The sequence below is a fragment of the Somniosus microcephalus genome, unplaced genomic scaffold, assembly GCF_052327205.1.
Source record: "Somniosus microcephalus isolate GS21.2 unplaced genomic scaffold, FLI_Smic_1.0 unresolved_chr1, whole genome shotgun sequence".
Taxonomy (NCBI): domain Eukaryota; kingdom Metazoa; phylum Chordata; class Chondrichthyes; order Squaliformes; family Somniosidae; genus Somniosus; species Somniosus microcephalus.
The window spans coordinates 69,449,344-69,467,908 of record NW_028225179.1 but is presented as its reverse complement, the minus strand read 5'-3'; the positions used below and the strand labels follow the sequence as shown (position 1 = coordinate 69,467,908).

General features: G+C 46.8%; 1 pseudogene; it reads left to right on the top strand.

Moving 5' to 3' along the window:
- Positions 1-5,670: 5,670 nt before the first annotated feature.
- On the top strand, positions 5,671-18,144 carry LOC147095468 (uncharacterized; annotated as a pseudogene).
- The last annotated feature ends 421 nt before the right edge of the window (positions 18,145-18,565 follow it).

The window sequence follows — 18,565 nt, the reverse complement described above, 5'->3', positions numbered from 1 at the left end:
GGCGTCAGGGTGTCTGCTGTCAATCAAAACATGACCGCACCTGCGCTGCGCCCGGCCTCGGCGTTATCAGTCCGCACCGCCGGCTTAGCGCCTAAAGATAGCAGTGCAACGCCAGTTTCAGTGCTCGCCCAAACTCCTTGGACAAATCTACTGAATTTCGGCGAAGTGGCCAACACTTTCTGGCGGGCGCTAACTTTAGCGACCGCCCGACTTTACCGCCCCAGAAGTGGCGCGACTGAATTTCTAGGCCGGTGAGTGTTCAGAATAAAATGACATCTCTTGAGGAGCGATGGGCATCTATTGAACAGAGAAACCAGACCTTCACGGAAGTCCTTCTGAGTAGGACTGCCATTGCAGATACGGGCTGGAGAGCAGAGTCTGTGTGTGTTGTCCTGTCGAGAGCAGTGGGCTGGAGACCAGCGTCTGTGTGTCCTGTCCTGTCGAGAGCAGTGGGCTGGAGAGCAGAGTCTGTGTGTACTGTCCTGTCGAGAGCAGTGGGCTGGAGAGCAGAGTCTGTGTGTCCTGTCCTGTCGAGAGCAGTGGGCTGGAGAGCAGAGTCTGTGTGTACTGTCCTGTCGAGAGCAGTGGGCTGGAGAGCAGAGTCTGTGTGTCCTTTCCTGTCGGGAGCAGTGGGCTGGAGAGCAGAGCCTGTGTGTCCTGTCCTGTCGAGAGCAGTGGGCTGGAGACCAGGGTCTGTGTGTCCTGTCCTGTCGAGAGCAGTGGGCTGGAGAGCAGAGTCTGTGTGTCCTGTCCTGTCGGGAGCAGTGGGCTGGAGACCAGAGTCTGTGTGTCCTGTCCTGTCGAGAGCAGTGGGCTGGAGAGCAGAGTCTGTGTGTTCTGTCCTGTCGGGAGCAGTGGGCTGGAGACCAGAGTCTGTGTGTCCTGTCCTGTCGAGAGCAGTGGGCTGGAGAGCAGAGTCTGTGTGTGCTGTCCTGTCGGGAGCAGTGGGCTGGAGAGCAGAGTCTGTGTGTTCTGTCCTGTTGGGAGCAGTGGGCTGGAGAGCAGAGTCTGTGTGTCCTGTCCTGTCGGGAGCAGTGGGCTGGAGACCAGAGTCTGTGTGTTCTGTCCTGTCGGGAGCAGTGGGCTGGAGACCAGAGTCTGTGTGTCCTGCCCTGTCGGGAGCAGTGGGCTGGAGACCAGAGTCTGTGTGTGCTGTCCTGTCGAGAGCAATGGGCTGGAGAGCAGAGTCTGTGTGTGCTGTTTATGTTATGTACTGTTTATCTAAAAGGGGAGGAATTGTTGTGTATGTACCTTTAAGAGAATAACTGGTCTCAGACTGCAGTACCGGCAGTGACCACCCCTGTATAAAAGGCACTAGTGAGCCTCTGTAATTTCAGTATCCCGATTGACTTCATTCAGTAAAGACTTGTTTTGTTCAATTCCTGCTGTCCGTGTCTTAATCATTCACGGACATAATACTGGCGACGAGCAGATACGAAATTACCTACAGTCTGCACCACCTCCTGGGATCCATTCCTGCAGCGAAGTGAGCAGAGGTCGAGGCCAGAAGGAAGAAAGAAGCAGTAGAAACGGGCGTTGACCGTGGGCATCCGCCCCTGTGTTAGCGGAGTTGAAGATTGCTGGAGAAGCTGTCGAAAGCGGGGCCTGGTTCCTGTCAACGGTGCTTCAGCTAATCGGGCTGGTGGCAGGTAGTACACTGATCCTTCCTGGGCTGCGGCGTTCGCGAACTCGAGCGGGTGGCTTGCAACGGGGCCGAGCAGCGTTGTCGGGAAGAGGAGAGAGAGAGGGTGGAGCACACAGGGCACGGCCGGTGCTACGAAGCCGGGCTGCGTATAGACCCGAGAAGAGGAAGGCAAGAGTCCCACAGGGTTGTTCCACGATGGGAAAATAATAAAAAAAAGAAATATTAAACGCGCAGGAAACCGCGAGGAGCTGCAGGTTGCAACGGAAACCGCGGAAAGCAGCGCTAGCAACAGCGGGGAAGAAGGCAATGCGCGGGAGGCGCCATCTTAATCAGCGGGGAAGAAGGCAAAGCGCGGGAGGCGCCATTTTGTTAAATCGGGGAAGAAGGCAAAGCGCGGGAGGCGCCATTTTAGACTTTCAAGATGCCGAAAACTGGCTGTATCTCTGCCTTTGATAATACAATAGAGGACTGGACCACGTATGTGGAAAGAGTCGAGGTATATTGCGAGGCAAACGAAATAGCCGATGAGAAAAAGGCATCGGTATTGCTAAACTTAATGGGCGCTAGAACGTACGGCCTATTGCGGGACCTGATTACTCCAGCCAAACCGAAGGCAAAGAGTTTTAACGAAATTGTTGCTGTCCTACAGGAACACCTAAACCCTGCACCGCTGTTGACAGCAGAAAGATTTAAATTCCACAGGAGAACTCAGCATAAAGATGAGAGCAATGCTGAGTACCTTACGGAACTACGCAAGCTATCAAAGCACTGCCAGTTCGGAGCAGGACTGGCAGATACCCTACGGGACAAATTTGTCTGTGGACTCCTGAGTGAAGGAACACAGAAGAATTTACTGTCAGAGAAAGAGCTGATGCTAGATAAGGCTTTCAGCGTGGCAGTATCGTACGAAGCAGCAGCCAGGGGAGCTGCGGAAATTCAACAAAAGCAACAGGAATACGGCACCCACGAAATGACACAGGGATTTGCAAAATGTTATCGCTGCGGCAGAACTAACCATGACCAGAAGGACTGCTGGTCCAAGGCCAAAATATGCAGGCAATGCGGAAAGATGGGACACCTTGCACGAGTTTGCAGGTCTGGGAAGAAGACCAGCGACAACAAAAAGGCTACTAAGGAACCGTACAAGAAAGTACAAAAGATGACGGACAGTAGTTCCGAAGACCAGATAAACGATAGTGAATCCGGGAACAGGAGACTAAGCTGTCTCAAACTTCACAATGTAATCGCAAAAGAGGATCACCGAACCATTTGGGTCACCCTCACGATAGCAGGGTCACAAGTTAAAATGGAATTGGATACAGGATCAGCGCTAACCGTCATGAATCGACGAGACTACGAGTGGCTATTCTCACACATACCCTTGAGAGAGACATCCATCATCCTGAGGACGTATATGGGGCAAACAGTATACCCCAGAGGAAAAATAAGGGTGCCTGTCGAATACAACGGCAAGAAAATACAGAAATTGTATCTCTACATACTGCAAAATGGTGGACCACCGTTATTGGGACGTGAATGGATCAGGAAGATAAGCTTAGATTGGCACTCCATTCATGCAATGACGGTGGACGGTAAAAAAGATGAAGACGTCACTCCTGGACGATTGTCAACAATCTTAGCTAACGCCAAAGAGGTATTTCAGCAAGAACTGGGCACTCTTAAAGGCGTAACCGCCTCGATAAAAATAGAAGTGAATGCAATTCCCAAGTTTTTCAAAGCAAGACCGGTACCATATGCAATTCGCCCAGCCGTCGAGGCAGAGCTGGAGAATCTGGAGAAGGCAGGCGTGTTGTCTAAGGTCGACTGGAGCGAGTGGGCGACACCCATCGTTCCTGTCATGAAGAAAACGTTAAGCAATAAGTCTGAGGAGCCAAGGAAGGTTCGCATCTGTGGGGATTTCAAGGTGACGGTGAACCCAGTCCTTCACACAGTACAATATCCTCTTCCAAGGATAGAAGACATCTTCGCCTCACTGTCTGGAGGGAAGCGTTTTACAAAAATTGACCTAGCACAAACATATTTGCAGATGGAGGTTGAAGAATCCTCTAGGAAGTATCTCACGATAAACACTCACAAAGGCCTTTACCAGTATCATCGATTGGTATTCGGAGTAGCATCGGCTCCGGCGGTATGGCAATGAGCGATGGAACAAGTCCTGCAAGGGATTCCGGGGACTCAGTGTTACTTGGATGACATCCTTGTGACAGGTGAAGATGACAGTGAACACCTTAACAACCTAGAACAGGTGCTCACTAGACTACGGGAACATGGGCTACGAGCCAACCGCCCCAAGAGCGAGTTTTTTAAGAAACAGATATCGTATTGTGGCCACGTGATTGATGAAGAGGGGTTACATAAGTCCCCTGACAAAATTGAAGCGGTTGTTAAGGCCCCAGCGCCTGAAAATGTGTCGCAACTGAGGTCATTCCTTGGATTGGTGAATTACTACCATAAGTTTTTGCCGAATTTGTCGACAATTCTGCACCCACTGAACGCCCTGCTACGAACGGGAGTAGCATGGAAATGGAGCAATGACTGTAAGCGGGCCTTTCAGAAGAGTAAGTATTTAATCACTTCAAGAGAAGTATTGGCTCACTACAACCCAGCACTGCCGATCAGACCGGAGTGTGATGCGTCTCCCTACGGCATTGGGGCGGTACTGTCACATAAATTCCTTGATGGTTTAGAGAGGCCGATAGCTTTTGCGTCACGCTCGTTAACTTCTGCCGAGCGTAACTATGCCCAGATTGACAGAGAGGCCCTCAGCCTAGTGTGGGGGGTGAAGAAGTTCAATCACTACCTGCACGGTCAAAAATTTACTCTACTAAGCGATCATCAACCTCTTGTCTCCATTTTCAACCCTCAGAAGGGCGTACCGATAATGACAGCGCAACGGCTGCAGCGGTGGTCCCTTTTCCTAGGGGCACACCAATATGACATCGAGTACAAAGGAACTAAACAGCATGGGAATGCTGATGGATTGTCACGCCTACCATTGCCGACGGTGAAAGAAGAAGACCTTGCAGTGGATCCAATGGAGTTATTCCACTCGACCATAGTCGAATGTCTCCCTGTGACGAATGCAAACATAGAAAAGGAAACACGGAATGACCCGACACTATCACGGGTCTATGATTGTGGGAGAAAACGTATTAAACATTAAGGCATGCTGGGATACTTGACCACTTTACTAATTGAACAAAGGACACTAAACTAGTTAAAACTAAAAGAACTGCTGACTGCCATAATAAAGTCAAGCTGACCTTTTGGCTTAGGACATCTGGTGATAAAATGTGAACATGTTAATCTGTTTCTTGAGAACAATGGAACCTGTGAAACCATATGTTGAAATGTAATGTAAGCTAATCACATGAAGTTGTTTACCTTGCTGTATAACTATGAGCGCTGTACAATAGTAATTTAGAGTGCTGGTGAGCAGTAGGGACTGCTGCAGACTCTCCGTGATATCATGTAATAAATTCCTAAAGCGAACCTTGAAGTCTCCATCTGATAGTTAATTTCCTCGACAGAATTTGGCATAGTCGTGCAGGATCCCTAACAACGGGATCCAAAAGAACTAAGAAGGTCTAAGTTGGGTATAGCGTCGACCTTGTATATCACTTGGCCCGCTTAGGCTCCAATTAGACAAAGGAAATTTAAAAAGGGACTCTCCTAAAAATAAAAGGAAAGTGCCCGGTGCCTCCCAGCTGAAAGGGGGAGAGCACCTAGCGCGTCCCAGCTGAAAGGGGGACGGCACGCGGTTGCCTAGTTATCCGGCCGGTGACTCATGCTGAGCCAAGAAGCCCGTCAGGCTGAGGCAAGACTGCTGAGAAGAGAGAAAAGACTATGGCACCGAATTAAGTAGCTACAAAGAGAATAAAGGGTTGACTTCGAGACTCGCGGACGGAAAAACCGGTGAGCGCTCATTGTATTTTGTGTATATAAAATAACTCGCGGTTGTATAACCAGTAAGTTTAAAACTAAGTTACAGGAGTAAGGAGAAGATGGGAAATAACGGCAGTCGAGCGGATTCGTCCGATCCTGCCAAGAAAGGAGCCCGAGGCAAGGTAAAACAGGAGGCTGCAAATGGTAAAATCAAGATATGTAAAAGAACGAATGACAGAATAAAAAAGCTCGTGCAACATCGAAAAAAGGTAGGAGATCCCATCGTTCCACCGGGATCGCCAGCCGATACTGTAATAAAAGAAACCGGAGACGATCGGTATGCGGTAACTTTTAGTAGTGATCTGTATGGATGGTCGGGTGGAGATTGGCCTTATGGGGGAAGTTTTAAAATACCTTTAATAAAAGAATGGGAAGAAATTACTAGAAATGAAGGAGGGGATCCTGAGTGGGACACCCCCTATATGTTATGATGCTTTGCTAGGTGGATGGAAGTAGCAAAAATACATCAACCCCCAAAGAAGAAGGGGAAACAGGAAGAGGCAGAGGCTAGTCAGAAAAAGGAAGAGGTGCTGCCTAAGGCTCCTGTTGTAGGAATGTATCCCCGAACCCCAGCGGGAGATCCGGTTGAGATGGAGGAAGAGTTAAATAATTTACTAATGATAGCGGCTGCTCTAAGACAGCAATCAGCACGATTTCCGACGCCGCCTCCATACAATCCAGCAGGTCTAGTGGCACCACAGCCAGTTGTACCCCTACCAGGGGCACAGCCTGGAGCTCCACCCCCACCCGCAGGTGAACCCGTAATTGAACCTCCTCCTCCAGCAGAGGCACTCGGAGCAGGAGCTGCTGCACTGCCTGGTAGTAATGTACAGGACCTACCCTCACGTAACGGACCTACAACTAGGTCACAAACAAAAGAAACAGCCCCTAGAGACAGAGGCACGCTCGAACCTGACACCACTACCCATCAACTTTCTCGAGTCATGATAGGAGAGGTGGCAGTGTTAAAACCATGGTCCCCAGCGGAAGCTAGAGCTATGATAGCCGAGGCACCAGACCCCTTAAAGAAGCCCACTGCCTTTCATAATTGGCTAGAACAAATGTGTACCATTTACAGCCCTCTTCCTGGAGATGTGCTAATGGTAGTGTATGTAACCTGTACCACCTTAAGAGGATACCTTAAGGTGATGGACTACTTTTTGATGGCTCCTGTACATTGTAGTACCGGTGGTGACCACACCGGTATATAAACCCTGTGGAGCAAAGTATATTCCAGTTCAGCCCTGACCCTCAATTACTAAAGACCTGTTTAATTATTTCTGTAGTCTGTGTCCAGTTATTCAGCATAACTACATTTGGAAACACAGACTCAACACTAATGCTGCTAAAATGTGCGTATGGGTCCTCATGGTCGACCCTAAGGGACGGATTTGCTGTTCCCCCGGGAGAAAATGGAGATTGGCGACAAGATGATGTACAACTGGACCAGGGAAATGAGTCTTTTGCTCACTGGTTAGAACATAGAGGTAAAGAGGCTATAATGAGAGGAGCCAAGAAGCATAGTGACATAGGAGAAGTTACTCGATGTCTGCAAAGAAAGGAGGAGACAATTCCTGATTTTGTAGCTCGATTTAAAAGCAAGTGGGAGGAACATGCGGGAGTTCCGTTAGCAGACAATGGACCTTTGGCAGTACAAACACTGCTAAACTGCATGTTACCCTTTCAAGCTCAAGCCTTTAAAATGATTAATCTAAATTGGCAGACTCAGCCCTGGGCGGACGTAGTTACTGCTCTGGTAAATATGGATAGGGAAGGACTCTTTACTCAGTCGAAAGAGCAAAAGCCAAAAACAGCGGGACAATATTTCCAACAGAATAGAAGAGGATTTGCAGGAAGAGAAGGTTATGGTAGAGGCAGAGGAAGGGGAAGAGGACAATGGCAAATGAGAGATAGATCACAGGATGAATGTAGGAACTGTGGGAAAAGAGGACTTTGGGCTAGAGATTGCCGATGCCCCCCAAGGCCACAGCAGGGATACGCCCAACAAGGAGGGTATCCAGCTCCAGGGGCAGGAGGAACTTCCTTTTCTTTCAGTAACCCTAATCCATCCGCATAGGGGTGCCACGGAGAAGCGGTGGTACAGGCGGCTGTGATCAGATTGTCCAAATCCATGAGAGAACAGCCTATGGCTACAGTTAAAATAGGAAATAGCCATTTGGACCTTCTGGTCGATACCGGTGCAACAATGTCCTCTGTACCCCCCTCCGTGGGTATACCCGCCAGTCAATTTAACGTTGTAAGCATGGGAGTAGCCGGTATCCCTATGTTAGAACCCCTCTCCAAACCTACCGAAATTCAAGTGCACGGGCAATCCGTCACAGACACCCTCATAATGTCTCAGACCGCCCCTCTCCCTATGTTGGGAAGACAGGCTTTATGTAAATTGGGAGCAGTTATATACTGCACTCGAGACGGCATGTTCATGGAACTGCCTCAAATACAAACTCATCAGCTAATGAATTTAATGATAGAGGAAAAGCAAGTAGAAGGAGCCCCCATTTTGTACTGCTGGCAGCTGAATAGCAATCCTTATGGCCAATTGGTAAAAAATGTATACCAAGCCTTGCAGGAATTGGAAGATCCTCAGGGGCAGTATTTACAATATCTAATTGAAACCAGTAGAGAAAAGAAACGGACCCATTGTACGGCATGGTACACGCATAAAGAAACACCCAATTATCAAGAATTGGTTTGCTCATACCTAAACCAGCCAGAATTACTGCAGATTTCACCTTATTTATTCTTTGGAGATAAAGGCCTGGGAATGTTGGTTCACCTTACACACGAACAAAAAGAAAGATTTAGGATGCATCACACATCCGAACCCCACCTGACTATAGCAGTCAGAGCCCTGGCTAAGGCGAAGGAAGCGGGGGAGATGATAAAAAGAATACAACACCACAAGCCAGTCTATTCCATCACGTTGCCAATTCAAGCTGGAAAGGTGGAGATAGAATTCTTTAATGAAACAGAAGGAAAAATTCGCTGGTTAAGAAAAGAATGGGATACTATTTTTGAAAGACAGCAGCCCCCTAAGGAAAATCAGCAATTGTTACCATGGGCATTGACTAAAGTACCTTCTGAATTATGGGCAAAGCACAAGAATCATGTGGGAAAGGTGCATTCGGCACCTGAACATAGGGTCCAGCTACAGAAGAATGCTGTTTTGCCCTATCTAAAGCAGTACCGCCTGGCCCCAGAGGCCAAGGAAGGAATAGCAGCGGTAATACATTCTTTACTGCAGCAAGGGGTTTTAGTCAAAACACAGAGCCCCTGCAATACTCCTATTTTGCCCATCCCGAAAGTAGGAAGACCAAATGACTGGCGTTTTGTGCAAGATCTCCGGGCGATCAATAAAATAGTCATTCCCATTGCTCCCTTGGTGCCAGATACCAACATCATCCTCTCCTCTATACCAGTTGATGCAACTACCTTTTCGGTTATCGATTTGTGTTCTGCTTTCTTCTCCATACCACTGCATAAGGACAGTCAATATCTGTTTGCCTTTACTTATAAAAATCAGCAATATACCTGGACCAGGTTGCCCCAGGGGTATACTGAAAGTCCTGCGGTGTATGCGGCAGCGGTTAAAAATGACTTGGAGGAATGTCAGCTATCGGATCAGTCCACCTTAATCCAGTACGCAGATGACCTTTTGGTTGCCTCCCGAACGGTGCCAGACTGCCAAGAAGATACTATAAAATTGCTCCAGCATCTGGCTAGCAGGGGACACAGGGTGTCCTCCAAGAAGTTGCAGTTTTGCCAAACATCCATCCAGTATTTGGGTTTTCAGTTGGAGTATGGACAGCGAAGATTGGGACTGGAAAGAATAAGAGCAGTGGATAAAGTGCTGATTCCGCGAACAAAGAAGGACATTTTGTCATTTCTGGGAATGGTGGGTTATTGTAGACAATGGATATATGACTACAGAGAAATGGATGCGGTCTTACGATCAGCTACACTGCAGACAGAGCCCCCCATAGTCGAATGGATGCCAGAACGAGATAAGGCATTCAGTGATCTTAAAAAAGCTATGGTCAGTGCTCCCGCGTTAGGACTACCTAAGTATAATAAGCCTTTTCAGTTATACGTCAACGAAAGAGAAGGCTTTGCAACAGGAGTACTGGCACAAGAACATGGGGGAGGAAAAAGGCCTGTAGCATATTACTCTGTAGCCTTACCAGCCGTAGTGAGAGGCATGCCAGCCTGCTTACGAGCCGTTGCTGCAACCGCCACAATAGTGGAAAAATCCATCCCTATTGTGCTTGATCACCCTTGTGTGGTAATTGTTCCCCACGCAGTGCTGCTATTATTAAATTCGGCAGCTACTCAGCACTTTACGGCGGCGAGAAGGACTGGGTATGAGATAATCCTCTTGTCACTCTCTAATTATACCTACCAGCGATCACCAGCTGTCAACCCGGCGACCTTCGTGCCAATACCAACAGAATATCCAGGTGAACCAGAACACGACTGCTTGTTAACTGTTGAAGCCACCACTACACCCAGGCCAGATTTGCTAAGTGATCCTATTGATAATCCTGACTTGATCCTCTTCACGGATGGTTCTTCGCATCGACCCAGTGATGATCAACTATTAGCAGGTTATGCGGTGGTGACTCCTCATGAATTATTGGAAGCTTATGCGTTGCCACCTGGCACATCTGCACAAGCAGCTGAACTATATGCATTAACCAGAGCCTGTATTTTGGCTAAAGATCAAAGCGTCAATATCTATACTGACTCCCGTTATGCATTTGGGGTAGTGCATGATTTTGGACAATTATGGAAAAACAGAGGTTTTATTACATCCTCAGGAAAATCTATTAAGCATGCGCAAATGGTGTTAAATTTGTTGGAGGCTATTCAGTTGCCAAGTAAAATTGCAGTACTAAAATGTGAGGCCCACACCATGGCAGGTGATGAAGTCTCGTGTGGAAATAGGTTTGCTGATAGTGCGGCTAAAGAGGTCGCACTGAGGCAGGCCCCACAGCTTCAAGCCGCCAAAAATATCGTTAGTAACTTTCCTCCAGAACTTCCTAGTAGCATTGATGCTGATCTACTGTGACAGGCCCAAAGTCAGGCAACAGTCCAAGAAAAACGTACTTGGAGTAAGGCAGGTTGCTATCAAGATCATCATGATATATGGATGCATCCTGATGGCCGAGTGGTTTGCCCACGAAGCTTGTTTTTGCCCCTGTCTCGCCTGGCACATGGACAGGCTCACATGGGCAAAGGAGGGATGGCACATGCATTGTCCCAACAATGGTATGCACCAGGAACGGTAACAATTGAAAAAGTTGCCAGAACGTGTTTAGTATGTCAGCAGAACAATAGAGGGAAATCGCCCGCAAATTTTGATCACCTACCCCAACCAGAGCTGCCCTTTGAGAATCTACAGATAGATTTTGTACATATGCCCGCAGTAAAAGGATTTAAGTACATACTGGTGATAGTAGATATGTTCTCCAGATGGGTAGAGGCATACCCCACTAGGAGGGATGATGCCAGAACAGTAGTAAGCATTCTGCTAAAAGAAATAATACCTAGATTTGGAATACCTATGGGAATAAACAGTGACAGAGGAACTCATTTCACCAGCAAACTGATAAAAAACTTAACTGAAGCCCTTGGATTTCAATGGAAATTGCACATACCTTACCAGCCACAATCCTCAGGAATAGTGGAAAGAGTGAATGGGGAAATCAAGGCCGCCCTAACCAAAGTATGCCAGCAAAATGGGTTGCAATGGTCGGATGCCGTGCCAGTAGTAATGTATGCCCTGAGAAATCAGAAAAATAGAAACACAGGTCTGACACCACATGAGATCTTGATGGGCCGGCCTATGACAACAGGCACACGCCCACCCATGACTCCAGAGAAGGTGGCATTAATTTGGAATGATGAAAAATCATTAAAATATGCTCAGGCCATGTGTGAAACAGCAGGAAGAATACATGAGAAAGTGAGACAGGCCCAGACGTGCCCCACAGAAGGAAACATGCACCCCTTTAAACCCGGAGATCAAGTTTATGTGAAAGCGCTAAATAAAGAATCTTTTTCTCCTAGGTGGAAAGGACCATATTTGGTGCTGCTTACAACTCGAACAGCTCTCAAATTAAAAGAAAAACCTGATTGGGTACACGCTACAAGGTGCAAGTTGCGTCATCCGGAGGAAACACCGGAGGTGGAGTATAAACATACTGCACCAGACACCACTTCAGAAATGGGAAAAGATCCGTGCCCACCATAATTTGGCACTCCATTGAAGGGCTGATTACTTTCGGGTTGCTATATATGTTTATATTTAATGCTGTATAACAATAATTAGGAAAATTTAAAGATTTCTAGGATAAATCAGGAAATATGTGAAACCAGAAGATAATAATCGGCCTATGTGTAATAAGGACAGCCGCCTGGACCATCCTGCCTACTGAAAAAACAGAATGGGCAGGCCAGTTAGGATGGAAGGCGAGAGACAGTATCCAATTGCAGGGAACTTACACTTGTAACAATGGAACCATTTGTGTAATTGCTAATTGGACGATTAATTGCGAAGCCTGTGGGATGTTCGAAATGAAATCTGGGATGGATAAAATAGTATTTAGCCAAGGATCTAATATAACTCTAAGTATAAAATGGGAAAAAGGAGTGAACATAAGTTGTAGGATAGAGAACGACACTGACGTACTAAACAATTATACTAAATTATGGAAATGGTATAAAAATGACACAAGAACCGGAGACATGGAACAACCGATATATTTGAAAGACGGTCAGGCGTACGGATGCGTGAATGCAACTCTTATAGAAGGAAGACCTCACTGGTATGGGGAAACATTCTTTGCAAAGAAAACGAAACAGATAGAAAGTCCTATGGACCATTTGCAAAGATTGCATTCTACCTGTACCCCAGTCTTGATCTCCCCATATACTCTAAATTTGACAGTACAGGTACAATATGAGGATAAAAAAGATACTGGATGTAATATTACTACTATACAAGCCAAATTGAATAAGAGAGTTAGGATCGGGAGAAGGAGAAGGGACTTAGCAACGGTCTTGGGAGGAGTAGGAACTGGTATGGGAGCCCTTAATGCAATAGATATTGAAACATTGCAGAATAAAATACAGCAAGTAGGAGGGCTGACAGGAGATGCTATAAAATTAAGAAATGCTTGGGACAATGGACTGACAGCAGCGATGTTAACACAGTGGATATCAGATACAATGAGTTGGAAGCAAGTAAATAAGGTAGAAAAGGAACAAGAGAATGTTGCAAAGGGACAAGAGAAAGTCAATAATCATACTCAATGTATGTTTAAAGAAATTACCAAGCAGTCACTGAGGGCTGAGCTAGAGCGAATCGCTATGTCAGGACATGCTCCTAGTTGGATGAGAATTTTCGGATTTGAAGGAAATAATCTAGAAGTAAAACCTGATCGAAGATATACTAAATGTGACCTTAAGGGATGTAATTTTACAATGAAAGTGGTAAATGTGACAAAAGCCAAAACCTGGTGTCAGTTCTTGGTATTGCCCCAACTGTTTGGAGAAAACTTTTGGTATCCCGAATTTCATGGTAAATAGATAGATCAGGGGAATAAGACCCACGATGCCTCGGATTGCCAAGATTGGCCGTTTGGAAAAGTATGCCCATTGCATACCCCTATATATGAACCTTGCTCATTACAACATAGTAGAGGTACACGCATTTGGAATTTGAAACCTTGTAATAATACTACCTTGCATGAGATAGGCCAGAACTATCTGTGTATTAGCAGTGCCTGGCCTATATATGTAGATGGGATTTTGAAAAGGCCCCCTTTAAACACTTGCATAAAAGATGTTTATACTGTGTTTGACCCACATACCAACAAGACATATCAGTTGGGAAAATGGGCTACGGTAATGCAAAGAAGAACTGTATTGGGGATAGAAAATGCCCCCCCTACAGTTAATTTGGCTAATCTGACGAAATTTTTGAAAAACAATGAAAGGATAGCAGAAGCCTTAGCGAAAAGAGGAAGGGATCTGCACCATTTAAAAGCAGTGATGGATTATGATGAGCAAGGTTTGATTCAAATAGCTACGCAAATAACAGATTTGACGGTACACCACTGGTGGGATGTGTTTAACGGATGGTCACCTAAAGCATCCGCAGTGCTGGAATTGTTTGTTCACCCGATGGTTATATTTTGTGTAGTGACGGGAGTTTTATTTATATTAATTTGTATAATGTGGATAAGAGTGAGATGTCTGTTAGCGCAAACACTAGAATCAGTAGCATCTGTAAAAAGAGCTACGAAAGCACTAGAGAGAAAGGAAAGAAAAAGAGCAAACCAGGATAACTATGATGAAGAAGATTGTCTAAAAATGCGTCCTTTCCCAAAGGGATATTATCCTCCCTATGAAAACGAACTGAATACAATGCCGTAAAGCAGTGTTGATCAGTAAAGATCGACAAGGAGGGAATTGTGGGAGAAAACGTATTAAACATTAAGGCATGCTGGGATACTTGACCACTTTACTAATTGAACAAAGGACACTAAACTAGTTAAAACTAAAAGAACTGCTGACTGCCATAATAAAGTCAAGCTGACCTTTTGGCTTAGGACATCTGGTGATAAAATGTGAACATTGTAAAGTCTGTGGGTTGTATAGCGAAGTAATACACAGACTACAAGAGTAACTTAAACAGGACTTTACTATTCGAAGGTCAGGGCGAATCTACCCAATAAATCCTGACACAGCACTTATATACTGGTGTGGTCACCGTCGGTATTACAGTATACAGCAGCCAAGATAAAGTAGTGCCACACCTAAAATAGTTCTCTTAAAGGTGAACGGTTACATACGATAGTTCTCTTAAAGGTAGAACAGTTACATACACTACAATCCTCCCTTTTTAGCTTACAACATACTTATTCCCCATTAACCATATCATTAGAACATATATACAACTTCATGTTACAACAGTTCACAGAGGTAGTCTCTGCGGAAACAGTTCACAGATTCAGTCTCTGCGGGAAACAGTTCACAGATTCAGTCTCTGATCTTCTTGACTCGGTCCGGACCACGCCTCTGTGGTGTAGTCGGGTCACCTTGCTAGAGGGACTCATCCCATAGTCCTTCCCTAGACTTAACAGCTTTACTTCCATCACTTCTGAACCAGCATTGCTGACTTTTTAAAACAAACAAAAAACAGTTGGATTGCCTTGGGAAATTTTCCTGCTTTCCAACTGATTTGGCTCCGTTCGGGGGACCACGTGTGTGATCGGGTAGAGGTAATAATGGTTCAGATGGTTATCATCTTCTGCTTCGTCTTTTCCTTTTTTGCTTCTTGGAGACTCTCGGGGCTCCATTGTCAGCTGCCAGCTGTAACGCCACCATCTCCTTATGTTCCTTAGACTTTAAGTGATTCATCCTGATTTCGGCACTTTGGGAGTTCTCGGCACAAGCTGGGCAGACCAGGTCCTCGTAATATTCAGTGTCACTCAACAGATCATGGTAATATTCGGTGTCGTCCTGAGCTAGGCCCGCGAGAGGGTCTTCTATTTCCTCCTTACCCAGCTGGACGTTAGCCGACTTTTGTTCCAAATCCCGACATCTGTCCTGAAGAGACTTCATCATGCGTTCAGATTCATCCCGCTTTTTCTGGGCTTCCTGCAAGTCTTTTACTAATGACCTCATTTGTGATTTCAATACTTCAACTTCATTCAGAGATTGATTGATCGGACTATTCAATCCCTCTACTGAAGTAGCTGTTTCAGTATTCTGTTGTTCTACATTGCCGTGCGTCAGCGTACTTTTGGCATCCAAGGGCTGTTCTGTTGCAGACTTCTCAGTCTGGGTTGCCACCTCAGCTCTTCCAATGACTTTTGAGAGCTCCCTTCCCTTTGAAGATTGAGGCTCGTATTTAAGTTTTTCCCATTTTAGAGTTTTATCCCTCAGCATATGAATGAGTTGGCTGACTGTTAACTCTTCTGCCATCATCCCTTTTCCATTAACTACAGGGCTGTTTATAACCTTGCCCTGGAGGAGTTGGCTGACTGTTAACTCTCCTGTCCTCATCCCTTTTCCATTAGCTGCAGGGCTGTTTAGAACCTTGTCCTGGGGATCCTTTGCTGCTTCTACTTCACCATCATCCGCAGACCCCATCATTCGAATTTCCACAAATGAATCGTCCGGTGATGCTGCACCCAACTTCAGTAGGAGCTCGGAAGTCATGTCAACCAACTCAGCTTTTTCTGCCTGCAACCTGCTAACCAGCGCCTTCAGTTGCGGCACATCTTGTTCCACCGGATTGGAGCACGCCCCTTCAGAAGCCGAATCAGCTTTGATTCGTTTGGCCTCCTCGTGCAGACGGTTTGTGTGCTCCTGCTCCCTTTTCTTCCCCAGCTGCTTCTGTTGTCTTTCCAGATTCTCCCATTCGGTATCATAGAACTTTTTCATTGCTTTCATCTCTTGCTCGAGACGGCAATTCAATTGTTCTAATTGCTGTCGTAATCTGAAATAAGTTTGCGTTCGAGCTCGATGTTCCTCAGTAATATATATGTCTGTAACTTGAACAGACTCAGAATTCTCTGTCAAGCTATGTTGTTGTTGTTCAGAGGAATTCTGTTCTGAAACTTTGTTCTCCTCTGGAGCATAAGCCTTTAGGCCCACATTCGTTCTACCAACCTTAGTCAGCAAGTTCATTTTAGACTTGTCTTTCATGCTTGGGCTGGTCTTATCGTCATCCGTTTCAGAGTCTGAGCTGATTGTCTGCCCCGAGTCCTCACTCGTTATTGCTTTGAGGTAGTGCCATTCCATGTCTATTTTCTTGATCCACTTCCGTCCTAGAAGTGGTGGTCCTCCCTCAGGTAGTACGTATAAGTCCATTCCGGGGTGTTCTTTGCCCCTGTCTCTCACCTTGACTCTTATCTTTCCCATGGGGTATACTTTATGCCCCGTGTATGTCTGCAATACGAACTTGGTATCTCTCAAGGGTATATGTGAGAATAGTCGGTTGTAATCCCTTCGATTTATGACTGATAGGGCTGATCCAGTGTCCAATTCCATTCTCACTTGGACTCCGGCTATTTTTAGCATGACCCAGATAGTTTGTAGGTCAGCTTCTTTACTCACATTATGAATTCTCAGACTACCCAGTTCCTGGCCGCTTGGGTCTGAATCCGAATTCTGTTCATCTGAACTCTTCTCAACCACCTTGTGTACTTTGTTGTACTTTTCCTGTGATGGCTTTTTTTTTTGGTTGTTGGTCTTCTTCCCTGACCGGCATACTTTGGCTATGTGACCCAGTTTGCCACATTTCCTACAGTCCTGGTTTTTAAACCAGCATTGGTTCTGGTCGTGTGTTGTCTTCCCACAACGATAACATTTCGTTGCACCCGAAGTAATTTGATCCACACTGAGGACCGCTGCCTTCAGCTGCATTTCCGCAGTTCCTTTCGCTGCGGCTTCATGTGATGCTGCAATAAGGACAGCCCTATCCAGTGTAAGGTCGTTCTCTTCGAGCAGTCGCTTTTGCATTCCTTCCTTCGACAACCCACACACGAACTTGTCTCGCAATGCCTCTGTCAGATTTCCTCCAAACTGGCAGTATTTCGCTAGCCTACGCAGTTCGACCAAGTATTCCGCGTTGCTTTCCTCTTTCCGTTGCGTTCTCGCATAAAATTTGAATCGTTCCGCCAACATCAGCGGTGTGGGGTTCAAGTGATCCTTCAGAACAGCAACAATATTATCGAAGGTTTGATCCGCCGGTTTAACTGGTGCTAGAAGATGCTTCAATAGCCCGTATGTCTTCGCCCCCATCGAGTTTAGCAAGGTTATAACTTTATCATCATCTTCTATTTTATTGGCCTCACAATATATCTCAATGCGTTCTACATACGTGGCCCAATCTTCTACCTCGGAATCGAAATCGTTGATGTTACCACGCTTAGGCATCTTCACCTCCCTGATAAACAACAACGAAATATTTCTTTAACTCTTTTTTTTTCCAAGATGGCGGTTTCCCCGCGCTTATCTTCTTTCCCCGCCCCTTTCAAAATGGCGGTTCCCGCTTCTGTCTTTTTCTCCGCCTACTGGCGGCTTCCCGCGGTTTCCCGCGCTTATCTTCTTTCCCCGCCCACTTTCAAGATGGCGGTTCCCGCTTTTCTTCCCCTGGCGGGAGGGGTAAGCTTTTCCCTCGGGCGACGGCCGCTGGCTTTCGGGGTTCGCAGCCTGCTCTTCGGCTTCAGCGCGTTCCCTTCTCTCGGCCGGGCAACCGGCTCTGGGTACAACCCGTTGACGGCGAACGGTCTCAGCCGCTGGCTGGATCTCGCTCAGTCTCCCTCGCTCGGGCTCTGTCTCTCCCGCTCGCACGGCTCTCGCTCGCTCTCTCTTGGGCTCTGTCTCTCCCATTCGCGCGGCTCTCGCTCGGGCTCTGTCTCTCCCGCTCGCGCGGCTCTCAATCGTGCCTCCCAGCCCTCTCGCAGTCCGATGCTTCCCTCCCGGGCTGCGGCTGAGTTCTCCGCGATTTATTTATTTTTATCTCTTCCCGCGCCTTACGATCCGGTCGCAGCGCTTCGTGGTCGCGGTATTTGTCCGGCCTTTTTCGCCGTCGCGGTCTAGTCGTCTCACGACGCTCCCCAGCCCGCTTGTACCGCGGCTTCTGCTCCACGCTGCCCCAGTCTCAGCGCCTCTGGGCCCGACTTCTGTCCGGCTCCTTTCCCCCTCGACCGTGGTCGACTGCACCACCCTTATCCTCCGTTTATTTGTTTCTATTTTCCCTTTACTCACAGTCACCGTGGCCGACTTGCTTCTCGTGTTGATCGGCTCACTCACCACCATGGCAGAAGGGACAATCCGTGCCTGTTGCTGATGGAAGACTTCGTGTTTGAAATCTTCCTCCTTTCTTGGTCTGCAGACTCGAGTTTTCTCTCAGCA